This window comes from Equus przewalskii, chromosome 20, assembly GCF_037783145.1.
Source record: "Equus przewalskii isolate Varuska chromosome 20, EquPr2, whole genome shotgun sequence".
Taxonomy (NCBI): Eukaryota; Metazoa; Chordata; class Mammalia; order Perissodactyla; family Equidae; genus Equus; species Equus przewalskii.
This window is the reverse complement of record NC_091850.1, coordinates 6,426,811-6,452,352: the sequence shown is the minus strand read 5'-3', so window position 1 is coordinate 6,452,352 and position 25,542 is coordinate 6,426,811. Positions and strand designations below refer to the sequence as shown.

The 25,542-nt window shown below is 42.4% G+C and overlaps 1 long non-coding RNA gene across 1 annotated transcript; it reads left to right on the top strand.

The window, feature by feature from the left end:
* The first annotated feature begins 11,898 nt into the window (after positions 1-11,898).
* LOC139077801 (uncharacterized) lies at positions 11,899-24,307 on the top strand. Its single transcript, XR_011530316.1, has 3 exons — positions 11,899-12,029; positions 12,371-12,548; positions 20,560-24,307. It is a non-coding gene; the product is annotated as an uncharacterized lncRNA (long non-coding RNA).
* The last annotated feature ends 1,235 nt before the right edge of the window (positions 24,308-25,542 follow it).

Below are 25,542 nucleotides of genomic sequence, written 5' to 3'. Positions count from 1 at the left end.
TCTAGGCCATGTGGAAGCTGAGGCGCAGCCAGTTCTTTGGTCCCTTAAGTCCTTCTCTTGTCTCTGTGTCTGTCCCTTCATGTTTAATTCCACATCTTTGCCTTCTTCTTCATTGATACGATTATATCTCTTGCATTTGGCACACAATTCATGTAAGGAGTTTTAGAATTATTCTGTTTTGCCGAATTGAAGTTGAGAAAGTCTGAGCTTAAATTTGTTTATCGTGCCCACTGTTCATGGTCTCAACAAAAAGCCTAAATGACTGATTTTCTCCTCCACTGGATGGGGAAAACCTCCATTTCTGGACCGAGTCCCGGCATTAGTCTTCCTGAATTACTGCACTGCTTCACAGAAGTTACGGGCCAGGGGAAAAGACCACTGGTTTAAATGATTTCTAGGCCTGCATTGGGAAGCACTGTGGACAATAATAAATAACAGACCTGCACTTTCCCAAGGCTCTGCTTTGATGAAGACCTGCAGTGGTTTCCATTTAGTCTAGTCTTAAATTTAGCCAGAATGTTTTGTACATTTACAGAAAAACAGGTTATTGTATGTTCTATGAGTTGAAATGTTTGACAGAGCTGAATTATTTTAATCTTGGGATCATCAAGAGACCCAGAGTTTAATTTACCTCTGAAATTTCTTTAAGATGATATAAACTCCCTTCCATGATGTTATCAGAATTGTCTTTCTTAAAAGCAAATTGAATCACTCCTTTCCTTTTTTACAATCTTTCAACATTTGTCTATTGTCAATAAAATAGAGTTCAAGGTTCTTAGGGTGAATCCAAGATTTCTTGGTTCCTGGCTACCTCTTCATGGCTGACCACTGCCCCACACATTATCTCTATTTCAATCTTTCTGAAGTCTTTGTATTTTCCTGCACACATTCTGACTTTCTCAACTTCCATGACTCTGCTTAGGTCATTCATTCTTCCATCCTGCTTTACTTCCTGAAAAATTCCTACTGGTCCCTTGAAACCTCTCAGACATTGCCCTCTTTCTGAAGACTTCCCTTACATTGACCTCTATTCATTGCTACCCATGCAAGAGGGGTAGGAGAATCTGTCTGTGTTCATATATTAACTAGTAGAGTTAATCTACATGCATTAAAATGGTTTATTTACAATGTTGTATCCTCCTTTAAATGGAATTCCTGTTGAGTAAAAGGGCAGTGTCTTCATCTCTTTATTCCAGGTACCTAGCATGAGGCAGGTGCTCCTTTGATGTTGGATGAAGGAATATTGTGATCACACTAACGTAATTGATAATGTGCTAGGAGAATGGAGTAGTAAAATTTAAGCATTACACACTCTATGAGTCTCTTCTTGTGACCTTCCTTCTATCCTCTTAGCCTACCTAGTCTGATTCCAGCCATTGCTGTGACAACTATGTGCCATTGTGACCTGTCAGCAACTTGTCTCAGCTGCACCATGTAACACTTGCTTTCTGACCCGGGGCTTCTCTGAGGCTGTTGCTTGCAGAAGCCAGATCAGCCATTCTATCACAGGTATACACTCAAACTGGGAGTGAACTAAAACCCCATGGGGCAAGACTGAGAGTTGGTGGATAAATATGCCCCCCCACATTCCCCAGGAAGACATTGGGGTTTATTCTATAAAGTCACTCAAAGAATTCCTGCGGGATGGAGCCACAATTGCCCATACCAGTGACCGGCTCAATAAAGGGTCCTTGGATTGGCATCTCCTCCTTCAATATGCCTAGTCCTCTACTCCTGTTCTTGTATTCACTTCCCAAAATAAACGATCTTGTCTCAGGCTCTGAATTGGGCAGAACCCACACTAAGACAGAACCTGATTTAAAATCAACTGTGCTACATTCAATTTTTCTCAGGTTGAGAGATGTTGGGCCACTATTTTCAAGTCTCATAAAGTAACCACTAGATAAAGATGGTATGGAGGATAGTAAACAAGATAGCATCTACTATATTGTATGTAAGTGTGCTATAAGGTGCGAAAGGCTTTGAGAATTAGGCATTCTTCTTCCTCCAGCCAGGAGACAGACTCAGACAATTGCTTAGTGTTGTAGAAACACTTCTCCATAATTCTACAGCTGTGTCTCAGGTGGTAACTGAATAGTGATGTTTTGATCCCAGCTTTATAGATGGTGAGGCCCTAGACACAGCAGTTCTCTCTGAGCAAATGGCGAGGCCCTGGAAGACACATATCTTTCCCATAGAAGGTCAGTGTAAGGAGCTTGGGTGTGAAACCTGATGCTTATAGCAGTGGGCTGGACAGCTTGCTCTGCTATGTGTGTATATGCGTGTATGTGTGTGAGTGTGTGTGCATGTGTCTGTGTGTGTGTGCATGCATGCATGTGTGTGTATGTTTCTTTTTAAAGCACAGGTATAGATTCCAGTGTAATGTTTTTAAATATCACAATCCTTGGATTGCTTATAAAAGAATGACCGGTTTTGAAAAGGGAAAGTATTGGGCAGTAAAATCGGCATCTGAAACCCTGTGCATTACTAAACGCTTAAATGACAGAATTTTTGGATCGTTTGCAGCTAGAAGAAACATGCGAGGTCACTCAGGGCTGGATACCCAGATGGTTTCCAACTGAGCCAGGACTAGAACCCAGGCCTTTGGAGCCCCCTTCTCATGGTCCTTCCAGTACATCACACTGCCTTCTCTACATAATCCTTCTTTCAAACCAGAGGCCAGCAAACTTTTCCTGTAAAGGGCCAGATGGTAAATAATGTGGGCTTTGCAGGCCAATGGTTGCTGTTGGAGCTCCTCAACTCCACTGTTGTTGTGGGAAAGCAGCCATAGAGGATACTTAAATGAACGAACAAGGCTGTCTTCCAACAAAACTTTGCTTACAAACACACGTGGCAGGCTTGATTTGGCCTGGGGGCTGCAGTTTGCTGACCCATGTTTTACAAAACCACTGGAGTCGTGGTGATTTCTGTTCACTGGTCACCAAAAGGCTACTGGGTCCTAGGGAGCTAAAGCCGCCACCCATCCTAGTGGCATCATGACCCACACATGATTGGGCTTCCTTCCAGGTCTGTGTATGCTGAGACTCAGAGCCAGAAGCCAGAAGAGCAAGCCTGGCACCCACAGTGCTCCAGTTTCCAGAAGGAATCACAAATTCCTTTCCTGTGCAGACAAAGGAACAATTGTACCACAGGAGAACTTACTGGAAGGTAATGCAAGGTCACCGGGAAGGAACAGGAATTCACGGTCTTCAGGCTAGTTGGGCGTCACCCAGAGCTGGAAAGATGAGCTAGGATGCATGCCTGATTTTGGCAGGCCACCGGACCCTATGCTCATGGATAATAAACTGTTTTGGTGATTTCTGTGGTCCACTCAGAGCTTCCTTTGGCTGCTCCAGCTTTCTTGTCCTCCTCATAGTCAGGTATATAATGCCCCCTACTTTTTGACACTCATTTGTCATCTGCTGATGCTAAACTTTTGTTCTCATTAACCAAAATCTCCAACAGGTGAAGATTGTCTTCTCTCGATTTCATTTTCCACAAAACTTTGACAACCTGACTTTTGTCCCCCACCTCTGGGACCTGGTCCCAGGTCTGAGACTCTAGAAGACATGTGTCTTTCCACAGAAGGCCAATGCAAGGAGCTTGGTTGAAACCCTATGCTTATGCCAGTGGACTGGATGATTGTTCTGGTGCATGTGTACTCATGTGTGCGCATATGTGTAAGTGTGTTTATGTGTACACGTGTATGTGTGTCTGAGTGTGACCTTTAAATCAGGAAGTCACCTTCCCCTCAGGCCTCTCTGCTCTGGGAAGGTCCTTCAGTAAGGTCCTAACCAGCTCTTGGTTAGACTCGCGAGTAGATGTTCTCTGGTCATCATTCTCAAGTCTCCATAGCTTCCCTCTCATTTTTCACCATGTGAATCCACATGATGGTCTGTTTCACAACTGAAAGAGTCAAGGACTTTCAAAGGCTGGATGAAGTTTTCAGTGGATTTAATAATCTAATCCTCAAAAAAGTATGAGCCTTACCTGTTTTGATGACCAACTGGCCAGACCTACTACTGTGCATAAACTCCTCATGAATGTCTGAATCTCTGGAGTTGAAGTGATTTAGGGAAAAAAAAATCATACATTATTATTATTTTCCCCAAGTAGCACTGTGGTCCCTGGGGGAAGGGATCTGGGAGCGATGTGAGAAGCAGCAGGAATGAGGAGGAAGGAAGAAAGGAAGGAAGGAATATTTGATTATTTCTTCATAAACAGCCAATTCCTTTAGCACCTGGTTGCAGTTCCTGCTGCTGTGAGGAGAATATCAATGGCTTTAATATTCCATTGTTTGTGGCTGGGAAGCATTTGCTTGCTGTTCTGAGCCGCTGGGCTCTCAGACAGACAGTAGGGCAGAGAATGTGCTGGATATAAGAGGAAAACTCTAGCCAAGATACATTAAATCAAGCTTGCTTTCCCTTTAAAACCCACTTTGGAATTCTTGCCTCTCCACTTTTTGCTGCTTCTTAATAAATCTCTGGTTGATCTTTAGCTACACTTCTTTCCTCTGAAGAGTGACGTATTCTTAAGTGTACAGGTTCTACTGTTCTGCTCACATTATTGCTTTTTTGTTAGTTTTTTTAATGGCTTACTTCGTTTTGATGAAATCCTTATCTTCTTCAGTAACAGTAATGCTGAGGAATGATTAATGGATACAAATGGGAAAAGAGTTCACTAGGCAGGAGCGAGAAAAGGTGGGGACAGAAGCGAGGCTGGGTGGACGAATTTGAACTGGCTCCTTACCACAAGGTGGCGCTGTTAAAACACCTAATTTAAAGAAGGAACGCACAACATTAAAGAGCCTTTCACGTAGAAAATACTTTATATCAAAAGAAGGGAGTGCGCGTGTGTGATGCTTTTGTTTGTGTCTGTGTGTGTTGAAGATGTTTTAGGAAAATTAAATGTTATGGGGAGCGGTGATAGAATTGTGTTTGTTTTTTGAGGGAGGTGTTTCATTGACTGATACTCTTGTAATTCGAATATTAAATATTTTTATTGAATATTAAATATATTTAATCCTAACCGGCTCTTTCCTAGAATCTTTGAAGTGCGACATTGTAGACGTCAGAACGATGTGTTAGGTTTACCGTTCCTTAATCCGCTGGCCTTCTCCATAGAGAGCTGGCACACTAGGGGCGTTTCTTTGAAAACAGTTAGCGCCCGTTAGGGGAAACACGAAGCCCGCTGGGGCTCAGCTGTCTTGACTGCTTTGGGAACTTGGCTCATGGGAAGTTGGTAAATTAATACTTGGAAAATAATTCCTTACTTTAAAACATGTCTCTTATGTGACTCCCTTGATGCCAGTTCTGCTGTTATTAAAAGTGAACATTTTCATGTTTGTGCATTTTGTGTGTGCATTCACTGACAGAGCGAGGGAAAGCTGATATTTTTCAGGTTTGTACACTGAAGGTGGGGTGTTGATACAATGGTCCAGATAATCTTACTCTTGAAGAAAGGCAGGAGTGGAAAGTGATCTAATGCAGGTGAGTAGAAGCACCCAGAGCTTTACATGGAGGATCCCTTATTTCATCCCCCTAGCAGCTCTCCGATCAGATGATGCTGTTATCTCTGTTCTCAAGGAGAGGCTCTGAGAAATTAAGGAACCTGCCACTGTGGGGCAGAGTCAAGAGTTGAGCCCAGAAATTATTCTAGGAAGAAAAATGCAAGGAAGTGAAAGGGAAAAGGTCTAGATTGTCTTGCAATTTGTATTTTGGTAGAAGCTGGTAAAATAATGTAGATCTCTTTAAAAGAGAAAGAGACCTGCTCTGTCCCAACGCCTGCTTCCCCCTCAAGCAGATGAGGCCTATATATAGAGTAACATACCTGCATACTTTTATATTTTTCTACTTCTCATATAATTTTCATCAACTTCTATCTCAGCATAACTGTAAAATTTTCCACCATGCACAAAGCAAGAGGCCTGGAAAAATGGCCAGATTTTTGCCATAGCTAGGGAAAGCAGTACAAGTCAATCCTGAAAATTGTAGCTGTGATATCTTCCAGAAAATTCATACTACAGAGGCATTGACCCAGCTGGAAATACGATTCATGATATAAGAATCAACTGGCTCCTCCTTAGGGAAAAATTATGTTAATGAGAATATGTAACTTCAAGGATGGTGATACAAACTAGATACTCAACGTTCTGGTAGAATCTGATTCACAGCCATACCCAAAAAAAGATGCATTCTTTCGTGTTGAAGTATCTGAAACAACTATGTATCAGTATACTACCAAGATTTCTAATTGAATTATATTTAGGGTATTTGTCTTTGGCTTATATTTTTCGGAGGTGCCTTCATGTCCAACTGGGAGGTTATGTGCAGGGAAGGATTGTGCATGGGGGGGTGACAGTGTGTGTGGAGGGAGTGTAATGGGGCGGTGGGCTCTGGTCATCCACCCTCGCTTAAGCTGGAGCAGCAGGCTATTTCAGATACATATGGTACGTTTATATAAGTGGAACCTTCAATTTTGATGTCAAATCCCATAGTACATCAGCCATATAAGTGATTTATTTAGGACAATTCATTACACAGTCATACTTCAAATATTCAGGTATTTTGGTGATTTAAAGAAAATGAGAAGAGCTCCCCTGTGTCCTATGGCTATCAGAATCAAATGCGACACAATATTTGAGAAGAAAAAAATCATTATAGATCTGAGAGCTGCATCACAAAGGAAATGAATTCTTAATTTGATATAAAAAAAAGAAAGGCTCTCATTTGATGATGACAAATCATGAACCTGCTGGAGGCCAATTAATCTAGAACTGAGAGCAGCTAGGAAGCATTTTAACGGAAGCAGAAGGCCTGGGGTTTCTAATCGTGTCCTCGAGTGGTTCTGAAACTTTGACAGGAGTGCCGTTTGTTTAGTTGCGTCTTTGCTTATTTATTCTCTCGTATATATTAGGAAGGTGTCTCAAATGCTCCCTGTGGAGAAGCGAATCAGAAGACTGGGATCACCGGACAGCTACGGGGCTTTTTGGTTTATGAGAAAGCTTCGTTCTTTATATTCTAGCCTATTAGTTGTGTTTCCAGAAAAACATTGAAAAAAGTACCTCCTACTTGTTTCCATTGCACTGTTGCCATTTGCCTGTTTTGCAGATGATTTGCTGCGGTTGAAACATGGTGTGACTTGGTCTAGTTCCCAGCTTCCACAGGAAACGGACAGGTACCTGCTTGATCCTCCAAGGCTGCAGACACTCCTCGGCACGCGCCGTGCAGCACACGCTGCACTTCCTGTATTGTGCCCACATCTAGCTGTCAGACCCTCACCAGAAGGGTGTGGGGGACACTTGGGAGAGTTTCCTTGATTTGAGCTCATGGTTAAGCAATCTGCTTTAGACCTTAGGAGACTTAGTTTAAGGAACATTAAAAGGTCTCGTTAAAGAAGTTTGGAGGGTTGGCTAAAAGTTGGTTTGTTAATGAGACTTAAGAGTCCTACTTTATCTTGGAATTTAATCAGTTAATAAATTATTTCAGTCTGATATTTCCTTTATTCTTAAAAAAAGTTTTTCCCTGACAGTAAAAGGTTGCCAAGACTGTAGCAGAGTCTTTGATGACTTCCTGTGGAATAAGCCTTCTGTATTTCTTTTTTTATGATGTCCCACTCCTCCCCAGTATGGGGAAACAACAGAGGAGAAAGGAAAATTTAGGGAAAATAACCAAATGCAGGGTCAGGAATCAAACTGAGACTTTTGGGTTCCAAGTTCAGCACACTGTTTTGGCATTATTAATAGCCAACCAAGTATTTAATAGCTAATCAACAAGAACTTGAGACTGTGGCTCCATTTTTGACATTTACATCCTTCGAAAACTCTTAGGGAACAACACCCTTAGTGTATATTCATTGCCAATTTATTTACACAAATCCTCATTCCCTAAAGCGAACAAAGTGGTCTGCAACAATAATACATACAATAAATAGTGGTAAAATATAAAATGGAAGAGCTGGAAGATACAGATCAGGACAAAGGGCTGATAGGAACTTAACCAAAGGAATTTGAGTATGTTAGATGAGGGTGCCTCAGCTGTCACGGTCCAGCCTCCTGTCTGGCAGCAAGCCAAGCTGAATCCAAGTGTAAAAGGACCAAGACAGAAAGTAAGGAACTTGGAAGCCTTCCCTGACAAAAATACCCTTCTGAGTGTTTAAGATTTTCGTCATGCATTTCACTGCACACTATCTAGTGAAAAAACTTAATAGCAGTAATGTATGTGTATTTGAAATCAGCATTTGTTGTTAGAGAATGGTGCACAGGGCAGGTAGTCTTGTTGGTGAAAGGGGGTCAGGTTAGGAGCTTCGTGCCCTGCAGCTGAGCCCCAGATGGGCAACCCAAGGACCTTGGACCTGGGGAGGGAGACACCAGTGTGCAGACGAGGAGCTCTGAAGACAAATGTGACCTGCACCATGGTTTTGTTTTTTTCTAGCATTGGCCTTAGTGTCACAGATTACAAAATAAAAGGAAGAAAAGGATTTATAATTGCTTTGTAGAGAAATATGTACACTTAGTTCTAAGAAAAGAAAGGAACCTGGCCAGGGATGCCCTCTTCTTACAGGAAGATACAGACTACTTCATTGGACAGAGGTTATAATAGGATCGTTCTAATAAAGCCAAATCAAGACAGGAAAACAAAGAATTCAGGTTAGTGTGATTTTATTTCACAGTCTTTTGCAAACTTTCATGAGTCTTATTGTGACACAAGAGACAGATATCTGCAAACAAGCTTAGGTGCCCTCTCTGGATTGCTTTGACAATGATTCAGTTGGTCCTGGGGTCTCCCACTGGCAGGAGGAGATGCTGCGTCCAAGCCCAGCTTCTCACACGAAGGACAGCTTTCTCCCCAGCAGGGGGGCCTGGAATCCCACGTGGGCCTCAAGATCTCTGGATGCTGAGTGGCTGGCTTTCCTGGACAATTCTCGTAAACAGCTGGCATCTAAACCCAGCCCACCTAGCCGCAGGAGTCTGTCTGTACTTCCTATAACAAAGCCGTCTTCTCCTGCCTGTCCCTAACAAAGATACAGGGAAAAAGGATTGGGTTCCTTTACTGGAACATAAGCCACACTGCTTGTCCAGCAGCATGCCCTGGCCACCTCTCTACGGGGACCATGGATGGCCCCGCCTCTCTACTCTTGCTGAGCCTAGCTGTGCAAGCCTCCGCTTTCCTGAATAGAGCCTGTTTCTTAGCCAATCTTCTGTGACGCTGCACTTCCCTCCAAGGTCCGTGCATGACAGCTTGCAGTCCATAAGACCCACGTGAGAGCAAACATAAAGGCAACAATTGTTTATAGCCCTGGTTTAAATTGGGACCCAGAGGTCCTTCCAAGAAACTATAGCAAAATGACATTTTCTTCATGATTAAAAATCCTCTTGTGTTCCGGGTTAGCTCTGGAGCTAACTGACTCTTCTTAGGCACAATTATAGCCTCACAGGGTAAAATGCTTCCTCTACTTAAATTCTAGTGTCAATCCTGTTAATTGTATTGCTCTCTGTAGATAAGTACTAAGCAGGCCATAAATTGAAGCGTACATGGTCAAATTTCATACTGACTCCTGAGTGAATGCCGCAGAACACTGTGCATAGTCTCCTCAAGGCAACTGCTGTTGCTAATGCTTATGTAGCCAACTCAGAAGGGGCGCTCTGCTCCTGCTGGCTGCATGTTGAGTGCATCCCAGCCTGGTAACAAATATGGTCTCTAATGTCATGGAAACAGTAAAGCCTGCCATACGTGGAAAGTCATCACTCACTTATTATTCTTTTTATTGTTGTTCTTGTTGTTGGAACATTGGTTAATTCAATTCTGTCCCCTGAATTGAACTTTAACCAGGATTAATTTTTATGACAACTAAGGACATTGCTCATGAATTAGGCAAAATAAGGATTAATTGGTTTTCACAGTCTTTCTTTTAAGTTTCATGCCTAAATGTAGTAGAATCCTTTTTTTTTTAACATAGTTTATTATGTGGATTCAAATAGGTCATGAGTCCATAGTCCCCTAAAACAGAACATACGCTTATAATCGAAGCCTTGTTATCACATGCTCACCTTACTTATGGATATTGAGTGTTGTCTATCTACCACTGTCAATATTAACACAAGATTTTATTAAACTTTAGGCAAAAATCTAAATCATTAAGTGAAATAGAACACTGAGTGCTACTTAAGTTGAAGTGCTATACAAAAACTGATAATTATAGTAATAGATTGATGATTACAGATTGTAGGAAGATTAGTTCTCTTTAGTTTAATTTTAACCCCTAGCTGCACACAATTTTACTGATCATTGATCACAATTTTTGGTTCAAGACGTGTGGTTCAATAATCTTAATAGAATAATAAACACCCATGAACACACTGCCCATCCCCAGGACAAGGACAATGCTAAAAATAACATCTACTCACACTGTTACTCTTTATGGTAAATGACCCATGTTATCCCTTACTGGTTATTTTTGTCATTATCATCATTATTATTTCCTTGAGCTGAGCAACACTTGCAGACAGACTTTGAAACTATATTGGATATTAAATTTTACTCCCACAGTCTGTGTAAACTGCATACCATTGAAGATTAAGCTAATACAACCAATTCTGGAGACCAAAAGTCCTCATGCTCCTCTGGGAGTCCTCCATTTGCAATTGCAGCCTCAATTGCTTGCCTAATGAGAGTCTTGCACTGTTAGCAAGGGTCAACGTCCCCATGTTTCTGAGGCTTCTTGCCAGTTTAGTTGCAATCTTTGGTTGATTAACTTGTTCGTCCATTCTTTTATTCAGAGGACATTTCCTGGGACCCAGGCACCGAGAATGGAAGGGTTTCAAATGTCGAGTGGGGAGGCAGAGATGCAGCGAGATCGTTGCATTGGAGGTGATGTGTGTGCAAAAAGCTCTGCGCAAAGGGGGTTGTTTGGGCAGGAGAAAGTGAGGGCAGGCCTCTGCATTCTGGGAGAGCTGGAGAAGGCCCCCGGAGGAGAGGATGTTTGCCATGGGGATTGTTTTGATGAAGAGATGGAGGTTTAAGGCAACACTGAATAAAGTTACTCTCATGGAGAACACAGAGGGAGATTTGAACTACATCTTCGCAGCCTCTTTCCCCTCTGAAAGCTTGCTAGCTTTGTCAAGTTGTTTACACGTGCAGCTAGCCAGAGAATGAAAAAGTACGAAACTGCTGAGATCCCGATGTTCGGCTGGGGTTAGATATTATTGGAGCTAAATTTTGTGAACAAACAGAAAGACACACTTGTACTGTCTCAGAATGTGCAAGGGGCAGACATAATGAGCAGCAAGCACGTAATTGTGAGAAGCCATTGTGGTTCCAGCATCTTGACTAACCCAAAGATTAAAAAGTGTATTGTAATCTCAGTAATATTACAATGCTATCCCAGAAGTAATTGTCCTTCTGTCTGTTGTACAGACACTCAATTCTGTGTCTTTTCTACAATGGAAATACAAAAGGCATTTGGAAAACCCCCAGAACCAAACAGAATACAGTGTCCCCTGAGGTTTCTCCTTCATCTGTTTGCTGGAGATAATGGGGGAAAGACTTGTAAACAAAGATTAGAAAAGCCTCATTTGGGTAAACAGTCTATATAATGATGCTGTGGTGACAATTCTTTGTTTCTTACAGTAATCGAGTCAAAGGCCTATAATAGTCTGATTCTGCAGCCAAAGCAGACAGCAGATTTCTGTGGACCTGAGTCTCTCAATTAGATTTCTGTGGCTTAGCCACAGGAAACCATCAGAGGTTAAAGACTTAATTTTTCTCAATGGTGTGTCCTGAAGAAAAATGATCAGTATGCAGTTTCCCTAACTGCCTCTCCTTGTAACATTTTATTTTCTCTGCTTTCTCCTGTCATTGTTATTGTGGCTATTTATTATTATAGTTGTGATAAGTGGGCTGATGCTGTCTTTGTTCTCACTTTCCAGAATTTTCCTTTGGGTGGTGGAGTCTGCCCTGGGTGCTGGGAGATCCATAGCTCATCTGGACCGGCCCGAAGTCCCTGAACTGCCCTCTTTGGTGGGCACCCAGGTTAGGTTCACAAACTACACTTCAGCTCTTCCCTCTCACAAGCCTTAGTGTTAAAAACCACCTCATCTAGTGGCGAAGAAGGCCATTCAGAAGTTTCATTTAAATTTCTTCTCAGGAGATGAGCTGGTCTCATGGAGAAGACTGAAAGTTGTTTTCAGGTTTCAAAGAGACAACCCAGTACTCAGGGGCAAAGGCGAGACATGGCAAGGCAGGGAGTGGCGAGGGCAGGGCACAGCCAGATTGCTACCCTGAAGAATTTGGAGGGTTCCTCTCCATGCCGAGGCTTTATATTGTCAGGAGCATTAGAATGATGTCTTATTTTACTTCTTTTGATGTTATAGGGGCATCTGAAGGTGGAGATTTTGATATTCTGCACTTTACTGAGCAAGGGAAACTTACCTTCAGGATCAGTACCCTGAGAACAGGTCACAATTTATAATGACACCTTAGAAAGTGACAGGAAGGCCTGGAAACCCAAGAACCAGGATTCAATTGGTGCATCCTCCTTTTATTTTTAAGGTGAGTGGGATTGGATTTTTTATTCACTTCACTTGTGTCAATTTTTCACTGATAAAAGTGAGCGGACGCCTCATGTTTACCTCTTCCACCTTGTGGGACAAGCTGGGACAGAGTAGGGCAAGATGAAGAGGGATCCTGTCCATCACCCACTAGGGGTAGGGGTAGGGGTTTATCTCTTCCCTTCCCACCGAGGACACAAGTTCACAGAACAAAAACATTAAAAATCTCCCTTGAGTGAGAACTGAGTTACATAAAGGCTTTAGTAAGGCTTATTAAGTTCCTTACAAATCTTAACTCATTGGCTCCTCATTTCAGCCCTACAAGGCACTATTATTATTGCTCCATTTTACAGACAAGAAGACTGAGGTGTAGAAAGCCAAAGTAACTTGCTCAAGGTTACATGGCTAGTAAGATGTGGAACAGAGATTCAAACCCAGCAGTACGCTGTGGAGTCTGTGATGTCAATCCCTGTGCTTGGCTGGTACTCCTCCTGCCCGGTGCTCGCTGGATCTTCTCTGGTACCTCTTGGGAAAACATATCCTGCATGTTTGTTAAAAAAAAAAAAATGCCAACGGGTTCATCCAACCTCTTCATAATGGGAGGTTACCTGTAATGTCGTGCCCACTATTTTCCAGGTAGTATTTCAAGCAGAGTGAGCCCTGATCCTAAGTAGGGCTGCTCACGATTCAGAGTATGCCACAAATTGGGCTTGTTGGCCTTTTTGGGGACCTGCCTCCCTTCCTAAGATTTTGGGAACTTGTGTCCATGGGCTTAAACCACAAAAATGTAAATAAAAGAAAAATAGAATGAAGGAGATTTTCAATTGTAAACTCCAAACGAAAGTGTGGAAAAATCAATGGAGGTGTTTTGACAGTCAAGGTCAAAGAATTAACTTCCTTTTTTAGAATGAACCACTTTCACAGTGTCAGACTTTATAGCCTTATATAATTTATGTACTCCCCTGCTGTTGAAGGCTCATGGAAACTCAGGGAAACCGCTCTAGGAAACCATAATCATCGATTTATTTGAATTTTAGATCCTCCTCGTGGGATTATGTTTAATGCCTCCTTTTATAATTCCAATGTGCTAGGTGACATTTGAGCAATGAGTATTCTCCCCGAATGTGTCATTAAGATTAGGGATCCAAACTGTGTTGATCTGTAGCAAAATGAAGTTTTTTATTGACTTATTCAACTGTCCTTGTCTTTGACTCTATGTTTCAATTTAGGGTAGAGAATAATTTGCTGAAATGTCTATTCTTTCTGAATTTCAGAAAACAAATTGGAATAAAGACCCATCCGAGATGGTAGCACTTCCTATTTTGCAGCTAATTTGAAAGTTTCGTTTAATCTAATATTGAGGCTCTGTAGGCACTAGATTCCATAGCTTCCCAGTTGCAACATGGGTAAAGATGCTGGATGGTGACTGAAAGTAGCTTAGGAATGGGCAAAGAACTAACATATCTTGAGTACCTACTATGTACCAGGAATTAAGCTAGTGCTTTATGTATGTTTTCTTCTTTAATTCTCAAACGAATCCGATGAGGCAATTACTAACCACTCGATTTTATTACTAAACACAGCAAGATTTCAAGACTGTTTTTCCCAAGGGCTCAAATTAAATAAGGACTGGAACTGAGATGCAAATACAGGTCTACCTGGTTATAAAATGCACGGCGCTCCCACCAAACAACGCTCACCACGACTCAGAGGACCTGAGTCCATTCATTTATCCATTCATCCCACAGATTTTTTTGAGACCTGCTGCTTACCAGGTGCTCGTCTAATCCCTGATGATTCCACAGTGTTCAAGACAGAAGTTATGACTCTTCTGAGACTTGGCCTTCAAGATGGGCAGAGTGGAGACAGGTTGAGGGGAAAGGATATGCAATGCACAAATTAAAATTCTGTGATAAAAGTTTTTGTAAAAATAAAACAGGAGGATGTGATAAGAGAGTGATGGGATCCACTTTAAATTGGGTGGTCAGGCAGGATCTTGTTGAGCAAGAGATACTTAAGGTGACTCTGAATCATCAGAAGGAGCAGCCATCTGGAAGAAAAGCTCCCAGGCAGAGGAGCAGCTTGCAGAAAGGCCCTGAGGAGGATGTGATCATGTGTAGAGATGAAAAAAGGCAAGGGTGGTGGAGTGCACTGAGAAGGGAGACAGGGAGGAGACGCGCTTAGAAAGGTATGCAGGGCCCGGGTCATGTAGAGCCTTGTTGGCCAGAGTGAGATATTTGGATTTAAGAAGCCCCTGGAGGGCTTGAAGCAGGGTCTCAATATGATTTGTTCCCTTGTGAAATTCAAAGAATGGATTAAAGGAGGAAGTGTCGAATCAGGAGGACCAGTTAGGAAGTTATGATAATCATAGCCCAGGCAAAGGTTTCTGGTGCCTTGACACGGTGGTGGTGGTGGAGACCAGGAGAAATGGACTGTTTAGGGATGTGTCCTGGAGTCAGAGTCATCAGGACTAGCTGGTGCCTCTATATACTAAGTTATGTCACAAATGAAATGGGTGACTTTCTTTTTATTGAGATGTAATTGACATATAACATTATATTAGTTTCAGGTGTATGATATAATGATTTGAAATGATCACCACAATAAGTCTAGTTAACATCCATCACTACACATAGTTACAAATTTCTTTTTTCTTGTGATGAGAACTTGTAAGATCTACTCTCTTAGTAACTATCAAATATGATACATCTACTCTCTTAGTAACTATCAAATACGATACAGTATTATTACCTATAGTCACCACGTTGTACATTACATCCCCATGACTTATTTATCTTGTAACTAGAATTTTGTACCTTTGACCACCTTCACTGAAATGGCTGACTTTTAAGTGACAATTAGTATCTTTCAGCATTAACTTTACCCTTGTAAAAATGAGGACAACTTGGATTCCAGCTGTATAAGTCCAAGTCCTATATATTCCTTATTCCAAGAATAAGTTTCACAATAGCTGTTGTAAAATATAACTGGGGGAAGAAGATTCCACTCATGTAATAGGACACATTATAATGTATATGAGGAAAATAAATGCATTATTGAGAGAAGGCAAAGAAGACTTGAATAAATAGACATGGCTTGCTTGTTCCTGGAAAGAACAATTTAATCAAACTGCAAGCCTTCAATTCTTTCCAGATTATTCTAATGGTGTAACATAATTCTAACCATAATACCATTTTTTTGGAAACTGACAGAATAACTCTTAAATACACTTGAATGAATAAACAGTGGGTGATAATGAAGGGAAAATTGCCCTCTGAGACAATAATATGGCTTATAAAGCTATAATAACTAAAGTAGATAATAGTGTCATAGGAATCAGGAGAAAAGTCTATGGAATAGAGTAATAATTCTAGTAACGAACATAAGTATATGTAAAGTTTTGGTATAAAATAAAGATGTAATTACAGATGAGTTACGAATTTATGGATTATTTAATAAATGGTGTTGAGACATTTGGTTTAATAAATTGGAAGAAATAAACTACATCTTACACCAAAAAATGCTAGATAAATCAAGCATTTAAGTGTAAAAAGTGCTTTGGATATGCAAGAAGAAAATTTAGGTATTTTTATGACCTTGAAGTAGAGAGAGATTCGTTTTTAAGGATGATGTCAATGACAGAAACCAAAAAAGAAAAGAAGAATTTAAAATTCTCTGCAATTAAAAAACTTAAAAATTAAAAACAAATGAAAAAATTGGGAGAAATTTATTTGACATATTATTTTGACAATGATTACTACATAAACAAGCCCTGAAAGAAAAATGAGCTATAGACATGAGCAAAGATTTCACTAAGGAACTAGCACAAATACCAGAAAACATTTGCAAAATGTTCTACCTCAGTACTGATTAAGGAAGAGTAAACAAAACATCCGTGAGATCTTATCTCCCCTCTCAAATTAGCAGAGATGATAAGACCGCAGTGTTGGTAACCACATGGGGAAGAGGACAGAGGACGTTTTAACTGCTGACGGGAATGAAATTCACACACACTTCCCAAGGCAATTTGGCAATATATGAAAAACGTATATCTTGTTGCCAGGAATTTATTTTTAAAAATATAGAGATGTGTGTAAGAGGTCAGCTATTAGGATATTTATCATAGCACTCTGTCTACGATCCAAAATGTGCAAAAAGAAGATTGATTATATATATTATTGTGTAGAGATAGCTATGGAAAGCAGTCATTAAATATGACATAGCAGAAATGTATTTATTCATATAAAGACCTCCACAATGTATTCCAAGTGAAAATGCAAACGTCAGACAGCAGTATGCTAAACATGATCTCCACCCCTCTTTGTTAAATTCTGTATTGTGTGTGCACATGTATGTTTGTGAAAGAGGTTTTGTCAAGTTGTCTCTGAGTAAGTGTGGTTATAGTTGGTTTTGCTCTCCTTTTTGCACCTCTAATTAAAAAGCATTTCTATCATGAACATATTTTAAAGCATTGTAGCTAAGAACATGGGCTCTGGGTTCAGACGGGCCTGTGCACATCTACCAAGTGTCCTTTGACACCTGTTCGCTAACTAAACCTCAAGTGTCCATCTACCTATTAGATGTTGGTGTTAAAATAATGAATAAAAAGTGCATAGCATATTTTTGTCACAGCTATTTCTGTTAATTATTCATTTACTTTTACTTTTTTACTGTCGATATTTTATCATAACAAAAAAATCCTTTTAAAGTAGAATGGATTGACTGTAATTCAATGAGGATTGGAAAAAGAAGCATCATCTCTTCCTTTTTTTTTTAATTTTTTTATTTTTTTTATTGAGTTATTGATAGGTTACAATCTTGTGAAATTTCAATTGTACATTAATGTTTGTCAGTCATGTTGTAGGTGCACCACTTCACCCTTTGTGCCCACCCCCCACCCCACCTTTCCCCTGGTATCCACTAAACTGTTCTTGGTCCATAGTTTTAAATTCCTCATAGCATCATCTCTTCTTGAAGGGTCAAAACCAATACGTTTTATTTTTTATTTCTCACCTGTCCTGGACATTTTCTCTGGATTGCACAATGCAAGTTGCCACCAGCCAGGGCAAGGCCTCTCCCACTCCTGGCCGGGATCATAAAACCACCTTGACATTGCTATTTCTGGGTGTGAGCTCCGAGAGCCCCACATACTCTTCAGTTTCAGTTGGTCAGCTGTGAACTGCTTGATTTTGGAGGAGAAAAATAGACTAAGAATAGTACCTGAAAACACCCCTAGGTAGTCCTAATGTTTCCCTAAATGATGGATAAGCAAGATAGAGCATATTAAAGCGATAGTGAGAGGCTTGACAAGTTTGGTTTGGTGCAAAGGGTTTGTGGTACAAACACAGTGCACGTGATCCTTTCTGAAATATGCCCGGAAAGGGCAAGGGACTAGTCTGTGGCTTATTTATCGTTAAAGGTGTCTTTGTTCAGACCTGTGGTCATGCCATGCATGTTTCAAGGAATAATAGTTTCCAAAGCGGTGCCTCTTGGGCTTCTGTTCAGATTCTGTTGGGATTCTAGACAACATACAGTTGTCTGGGGCTTAAGATAAGGAGGGAGGATTAATTATGCCTTAGATGAGTGTCTAATTATTGCTGTTAATTTCTTGATTCCTCACTTTCCTTTTCTTCGCTTGCTCAATTTCTTCTTCCTCCTGCCTGAGAAACATAGTCATCAACTGCTGTCAATTTTTCATCCAGGAATGGGTATATTTAACAGTCTTAAGGAATGCTTAATGCATACTTTCTTCATATTTTTGATCTATTTAAATATATTCATCCATCTGAAGATGGTAATGAATTACAGCACCTCTTTGCCTAGTTAAGGAATATCACCAGAATTTTTACAAGGGGCTTTCCATCTAGTCCTTTGTGCTGTAAGTTAAGAAAGTGGATAAATCCCTAGACCCGGCTGGTGGAATTTTTTCCCCTCAGGCATTCATTTGAATCACGAAAGAAGATCTGGAGCCAATAAGATATATGTAGGCTGACAAGTGGCTTATTTAACTTAATATGGAAAAATATAAAATAATAGGAACTAGGTCAGAAGTGGCGAAAAAGATTAGGGCTTAAGTAGAGACAGGCTTCCAGACAATGAAGGGAAGAGGATCTGGCAGTAACAGTGTCTATAAAGCCCAACCCATCAGCTTCACGTCTGGCAGTGATTAGAAGGCCCAAGGAATGCAGTGGTGAATCAACTGAGGACAGAAGGGAAAAGAGAAAGGGTTGGTAGTTCTGTGGAGCTGGATGGCCTCTCAGCGGAAGGGGAGGCCTTGCAGGAGGCAGTCCCTGAGTTAGAAGGAGATAGCAGCAGAGCCTCCCTCAGGTCTCTTTGTGGGTGGCCTGGTGATTGACACACAGGGGAAGAGAGGAGGCATTGTGGTAGATGGAGGGAGTAGGGAGAGGGGCATGAGGTTTCCTGTCACAGTGACCTGTTGGGATTCTAGTGCCACCACCACGACTTCCTTAGGTTCTCCAGTTTGCCCTCTGTGAGCGTTATGGCCCACCTGTCACTGCTAATTTCCATCCATCTCCTTTTAACTAGACTCCAAGAGGGAGTCAGCTATTTAGTAGGGTCCTTCTTAGTTAGGACTCCTCCAGCTTCTTTAACATCCTGCTAATAAATCTTTTCTCCCCCAGCCTCCTGCTTCCTAGGGAGGCCAAGCACGCTCAGACATGACAGCCTTTTGGACTTCAGCACTGGGTTCTCCAAGGCTTGCCAGTCTGTTCCATTATTTAACCAGGACACACACCAGCTGGGTTTAAGAGTGCAGCTGGATGCCTTTCAAGGCTCATCCGAGTTTCAGCTGTGGTGTGTTTTTTGTGTTTGTCTACATCAGGGATGCCAGTTCATGCTGGGAAGCTGAGCAGGAATCCTTTCTCTTCCATTTGCTTTGCAGAACACCATGTGCAAGGCGGTGTCCGGTCAATACTCTCAAGCAGTTAGATTGCTACAGAAACAGGGGACTGAACTGTGCAGAGAGAACCATAAGCTTAAACAGACATGCTGAGCTCTGGAATCTGAATTTAAATGTGGTTCTTCTCTGGCATTTGAAACAAGCACAATATCCCAGGAGGATGAGACAAGCACAGTCCACATGGTGTCTTTGTTGAGTCAACCCTCAGCGGGGGTGGGGTAAGGCCCTGAAGCCTTTTGGGGTAGGAGAGGAAATATCAAACAGCTAAGCTTAGCAAGGTCCATATTAAGGGAGGGGAATTAACTGTCACAGGTCAGCTGAGATGCCTATAGTGTCCTCTACCAGGAAGGACTTAGGAATTGGCCTATAAATGTCTTATTGTAAGGACAACCAAGTTGTTCACATGGACAGTGCCTCCTCATAGGCCTGCATCACAGTTTGATGCCCAGTTATAGGACAACGGATGTTGGGATTGTGAGATTTCTTTCAAGTTTGTCTTTCCTAGCTACCAAGATATATCTACACAAGCTCAGTCATCTCTGTAAAAACCAAAGTTAATTCACTTGGTCAGAAATAAGCATTGCCTGGGGCATGGAAAGGTATTGCTATGAACAAAACAGACATAAATTCTTGCCCTCAAGGCTCATACATTCTTGTGGGTAGTCAGGGGAAATATAAAATAAAGAAGATATTGCTTATAGCGTATGGTAGATGGTGGTAACTGCTATGTAAAAGGAAGACAAGGGGGGCATAGAGAGTGTCAGGGTGCGGGTTGAATTGGCTTGTCTTGAAATACCCAGATGTCTGGCAATAGAAAAAGATAATTTTGGATGTTTGGATGATTATTTTCAGTTATCTTATAGATACTCAGTTTGTGTGAATAATAATAATTTTAGATTTGTGTAGTGTATTATAATTTTCAAAGCACTTTCATATCTGTTATTTCCACAGACTGTGCCTCTGCCAATTTCATGTAGATAAGCAATTTGCTTCGTTCAGGCACAGATTTGAACTATATTAAATTTGGACTTTACAATAACTTTTAGACCACTTACTAGAAAATGCTCTTTTCCATCTTATGAATGTCTTGTAGTGAACTGCATCAAGTGTTCTCTCAGGAAGCCAAAGAACCAGACATCTCCCCAGTGGCCTGGTGGATTCTTGAGACGCCGTGGAATGGGGAGGAGTCGTCGAACGCGTCAGTGTGTTCGTGTTCTACGACACCGCCTGGGATATTTGTGTGCACAGTCCCATTCCTCTGTCATGTACGTAGAGCGCATAAGTGACAGAGAGCCCTTGCAAACCATCACAGTCACATATCTAGGGACGCTCCACAGTCATCATTACGCCCAGGCCCTAGCACCCCATTTCCAACTCAGCTGTCCATTTCTCCTTGGGTGTCCTACTTTCACATCAAAGTCATTTTGTCTAAATGAAGCTCATCCTCCTCTGCCTGCCTCTTCCAATCTGGCTTCTCTTCTTGAGTCTGAAATCTCTGAGGATTTCTTAGATCTCCTCCTTCTAGCCCCCACACATTTAGAAATCTGCCTGTCCTTCCTGTCCTTTCTTTCAGCCACCTCTAGGCCAGTTCAGGACTTACAAACTCTGAACAAATGTCTCAATAATCACAATGGTCTCCTCTCTGGTCACTTATATTTTAATTTTGATTTCAATGTTCTCCTCCTTTGCAGCCTCTCATCCTCTGTGGGGACAAACCTCACACTCTGGCCGGACCAATCTGAAAATTCCTTGTAGGAACCGCCATTCTCGGTGCATTTCTCACTCCTCTCACCAGTCTCTAATGAGAAGAACCAGTCCTCCTCTTTGTCCTATCTAAATCTGACTCATCCTTCAGGTTCTTGCTCAAATGTACCCTCCTCAAAGATAGGATTGCCGGATAAAATACAGGATGCCCCGTTAAATATGAATTTCAGATAAATGAATACATTTTTACTATAAGTTTTTCTTAAATATCGTGTAGGATGTACTTATACTAAAAATTTATTCATTGTTTATCTAAAATTCAAATTTAACTGGGCATCCTGTATTTTAATTTTCTAAATCTGGGAACCCTACCCCGAGAAGTCTTCTCTGGCTACTCTGACTTCTGTTCTTCCCATAGCTCGATGCCCACGCAAGGCCTATAGCCCTTACTCACAACCTTGAATCTTTTTACAAGAGGGTAGAGTGTAACTAGTAAATTGAAATTGAGCACTGTTTGTAGTCTTTAATTCAGCGATTACTGAACACCCACTGTGTGCCAGGAAGTGGATACAAAGATGGAAATAATGCTTGTTCTCAATGGTGCCTGGTTAGAGCAGCAAGCCCCATGAGCACAGAATTATAATGCAGTATTTTGTCGACCGCTGACACTTCACTGTGCTTACTATGGGGCGACTTCTCGGAGGAGCTATGCCTTGGAGGATTAGTTGGTGTAAGAGAGGTAGAAATAAGGTCTTTCTGGGCAGACAGAGAAAGATATGCAACGGCCCAGGTGAGGGAGAGATTTGGGCGTGACGAGGAAGTTGGAAGAAGTTCACTGTCCGAAGGAGAGCGTGAGTTGTAGAAGATAATGCATGGAGTGTCTGGAGGCCTGGTTGTTAAACATTTACCAGAACACCACTGAAGATGAGGTTTAGAAAGTAGACAAAAGCCAGATCCTGAACATTTTGTATGTCAGGCTCAGGAGGCGGAGCTTTATCCTGAAAGCTGTGGAGAACCATTGAACCATTTAGAGAAGTTATGTGCTCAGATTTATACTTCAGAAAGACATTTCAGAGGATGGATTCAGGGGACAAGACCGGAAGCAGGGAGACCAGTGTGGAGGCAGCTACAGTGATTCTGGCTAGAGATGCTGAGGGTGGTGGAGTTGGGGGCGGTGGACACATTTGAGAGATGCGAAGGGCATGACATCAACGGGACCTGGGCCAAATTAGACCCATAAGGTGATTAAGGGGAGAAATAGACATTTCTGGCTTGGGCAACTAGGGGGATGGCAGGGATATCCATTGAAGTAGAGGGGACAGGAAGTTAGGCAGGTTCTGGGGGTGGAGATTAGGAAGAGATCCATCTGAATGTATTTTATCTCACACTTGGCATTTATTATATTTGGTTGTATTTTGTTACCCATCTTTTCATGTGCTCTGTTCTCCCCCCATGTGGCCTTGATCGTTCTGAGGTCCTGGACCATTTTACCCACCTGGGTATGCCCTAGTGCCTTTAACTCATTACCCCTCCTTTGCAAGTTCGCTTCACCACACATGGCTCCATGAAGCCACAAGCCAAGCCTGCCAGCAGCTGCAACCAATCTGGTCTGCACAGTTGAGCATGGCAGGAACTTTGAGCCAGGACACAGTTTCACCCCACAGATGTATTTCTTCTCTGAGGGAAGCTAAACACCCGATGTGACCTTGCCCCCTCCTGGGAGGGAGGACCACGTCTCACAGTGGCAGCAGGAGGCTGTGGGTCAGTGGGGTGATGACCGGGCCCTCAGAGACCCTGCTCTCTCTCTTTGCAGAACCCCATAAATCCTTCCAAAGGGAGAAATTCCCTCAGGATCAAGAGAGCCCTCTACATTCCTGAAATCAATGAAGGCAAAATGTACGAGGATTTCTGAGAAAAGTAAATGTGGTGTGAGCATGATCCCTGGGTGTCACTATGCAGCAGAGAAGGCTTTCTTTTCCTTTTTCCTTTTTTTTTTTTTTTTCCCTCCACTGAATGGTGTTCTTTGCTCTCAAGTTAACTCATGCACTGGATTTGGTCCAAGTACATTTTGTTTCTTGATTTCCAGCCAGGCTTCTCTCAGTTGTGGTGTATTCTCCTCTTTGCTCCCCTCCCTCCCCTGTCCCCTTCTCTCTTTTTATAATCATTTCAACTTTTCCATGTGACTGAACTCATACAGAGGAAAACCCACCGGCATGGGTAGGGCTTCCACCGGAGTGAGGCCAGAGGGACCCTGTGAATGGCCGGCCCCTCACTCAGCAGCAGCCTGCACGGCAAGGTACGTCTGAAAGCAGCTGAAGCAGAAAGCGTTTGAACTCTGCCCCCTGCCAAACGATTTCCAGATGTGTCAACTCCAGCCTCCCTCTGTTCTCTGACTGTAGCCCTGCCAACATCCATCTGCAGATTTCTAGTGCACAGGACACATGAAAGAGTATCTTTTACAACATCTGCTCTTTCCCCCAACTCTCCCCCTCTGGCTTCTCGGACTTTGCCCTATATTTCATCTCACCCCTTAAACAAATTCATTAAGGAATCACTGCACGACTCTCCTTGGCCCACAGATGCCAGCTCATCTGTCTCCCCCCAGGGCCTCCTCTTGGCTCTCTGGACATTTGACCAAAGCACCATTAGAATCATTAAAGACACATATTGGACTTGCTGCAGGAGAAAAGAACCGAGTTTTCTCTGTTGGGCTGCTGCCAGTCTACGAGCTGCAAAAGGAGATTGCCCATAAGGAGGACAGAGCAGAGCCCTAAAGATGAAGACACAGGTCTCCATGAAGAGTTTGCCTGCTGCGCATCCTTGGGAGGAGCTGAGGTCTTCTTTCAGGGCGAACCGTTTCCCATGGACATTCAAGTTTCTTGAAACAAACAAGACAGGCTTCTGTAAAATTGGAAGTATTTATGTGCAGAATGAGTTTCTTGCCTCCCCCCATCCTCTGGAGTATGGCACCCATCAAGCTAAGAGGACAGAAAAGGACCTTTTCTTAATGTAACTCAAAGGGGGGAGAAAAGAGTCAAAGATCCTTTTAGCAAAATAGAGCAGGAGATTTTTACTGAGGCGCTCACTCTGACTAGGAAAATGATTTGATTGTTGTGTAAATAAATGTTTGACCTTCATTCTGCCCTTCATTCATGTGGACCATAAACTCTCTCTGGCTCCATCCCAGGGGACATGCAATGGAGCCAAGTGACAAAATCTGAGAGAAGCAAAGAGGGTGCACTATGGAAGGTAACAGAGAATGGTGAGGGCCAAAGGCCTCAGGGGCCTGAGAGGGAAAGTTATAGGTGAGAGGTCCCTGCCAACCCAGGACATGTGTCATAGGCATGCAGGCCCACGGCGGGTGGGGGGCGGGGGGTGGGATGAGGGGTCAGGAGGGGATAATGGAGCTCCTAGGGTTTAAGAAGAACTGTTCCTGATTACCCATCAGAGTGAGCCTCATGTGGCTTGAGAGGTGACTTTCTGGACCCTGGGTATGACTGTCTTGCTCTCTGATTTGAAGGGCATAGTAGAGAGTGGGTGACATTACATTCTGCTTTAATAGGCCCAAGCTCCTTGGACCTTGGCTGTCAGATGAAGCCCTAAGTTTGGCTGGGTTGTTGCTGGAGTAGCCTCTCTATTTGAAACAAACAAATAAACAAAACAAAAACCTGTCAGCCTCATACTTCAAGCAGGGCTTGCTTCAGGAAAACAAGGGGAGGAGATAAGGCTAGTTCTGGAATTCCTCTCCTTCCACCCATGTCTCTCCGTGCAGCTCCCAAAGCCATTGGAACACTCCCTCAGCTACAGTAACTCCTTCCGAAAGAAGAGCAGACTCCGAGACTCTTTCATATAACGGTGGCTGGGTAAAGGGTAAACAATCCTTTTCCTTCTGCATGAGAACTTGACCTTTGGTTAAGTGTATAGCTCTGTTACTCTGGTAACCTCTTAAGGGAAGAATGCAAACTATATTTCTAAGCAAAATTGCTGATGCCAAAAATGACCCCTGACTGGTAAATAGCATCTGGCCTGGAAGGAACTATGAAGAATCATAAATCTCTGCTAGGGACACTATGCTTTGGGCTTCTGTGGGTGTGGTGACTTGTAATGGGGGTCCATTTAGGGCAATGAAAGCCATGTCTAGGGAGTTGTCACAGGAGACACTGCCTCCTTTGGGGAGTGAGGATTTTAAGACAGGTTAGCTCTCACACCTGCCCAGTGTGGCTCTCATCCCTTGGACCTGAGCTGTCCCTGAGGAGAAGTTAGTGCTGAATGGCTGATGTGGGCTGATCAAGTGATACAGGACTTTCATTGAGGGAAACCTCTGGTACTACCCTGCTGGTGACCTGTGGTCCTGGCCTACATCCTGCTGAGC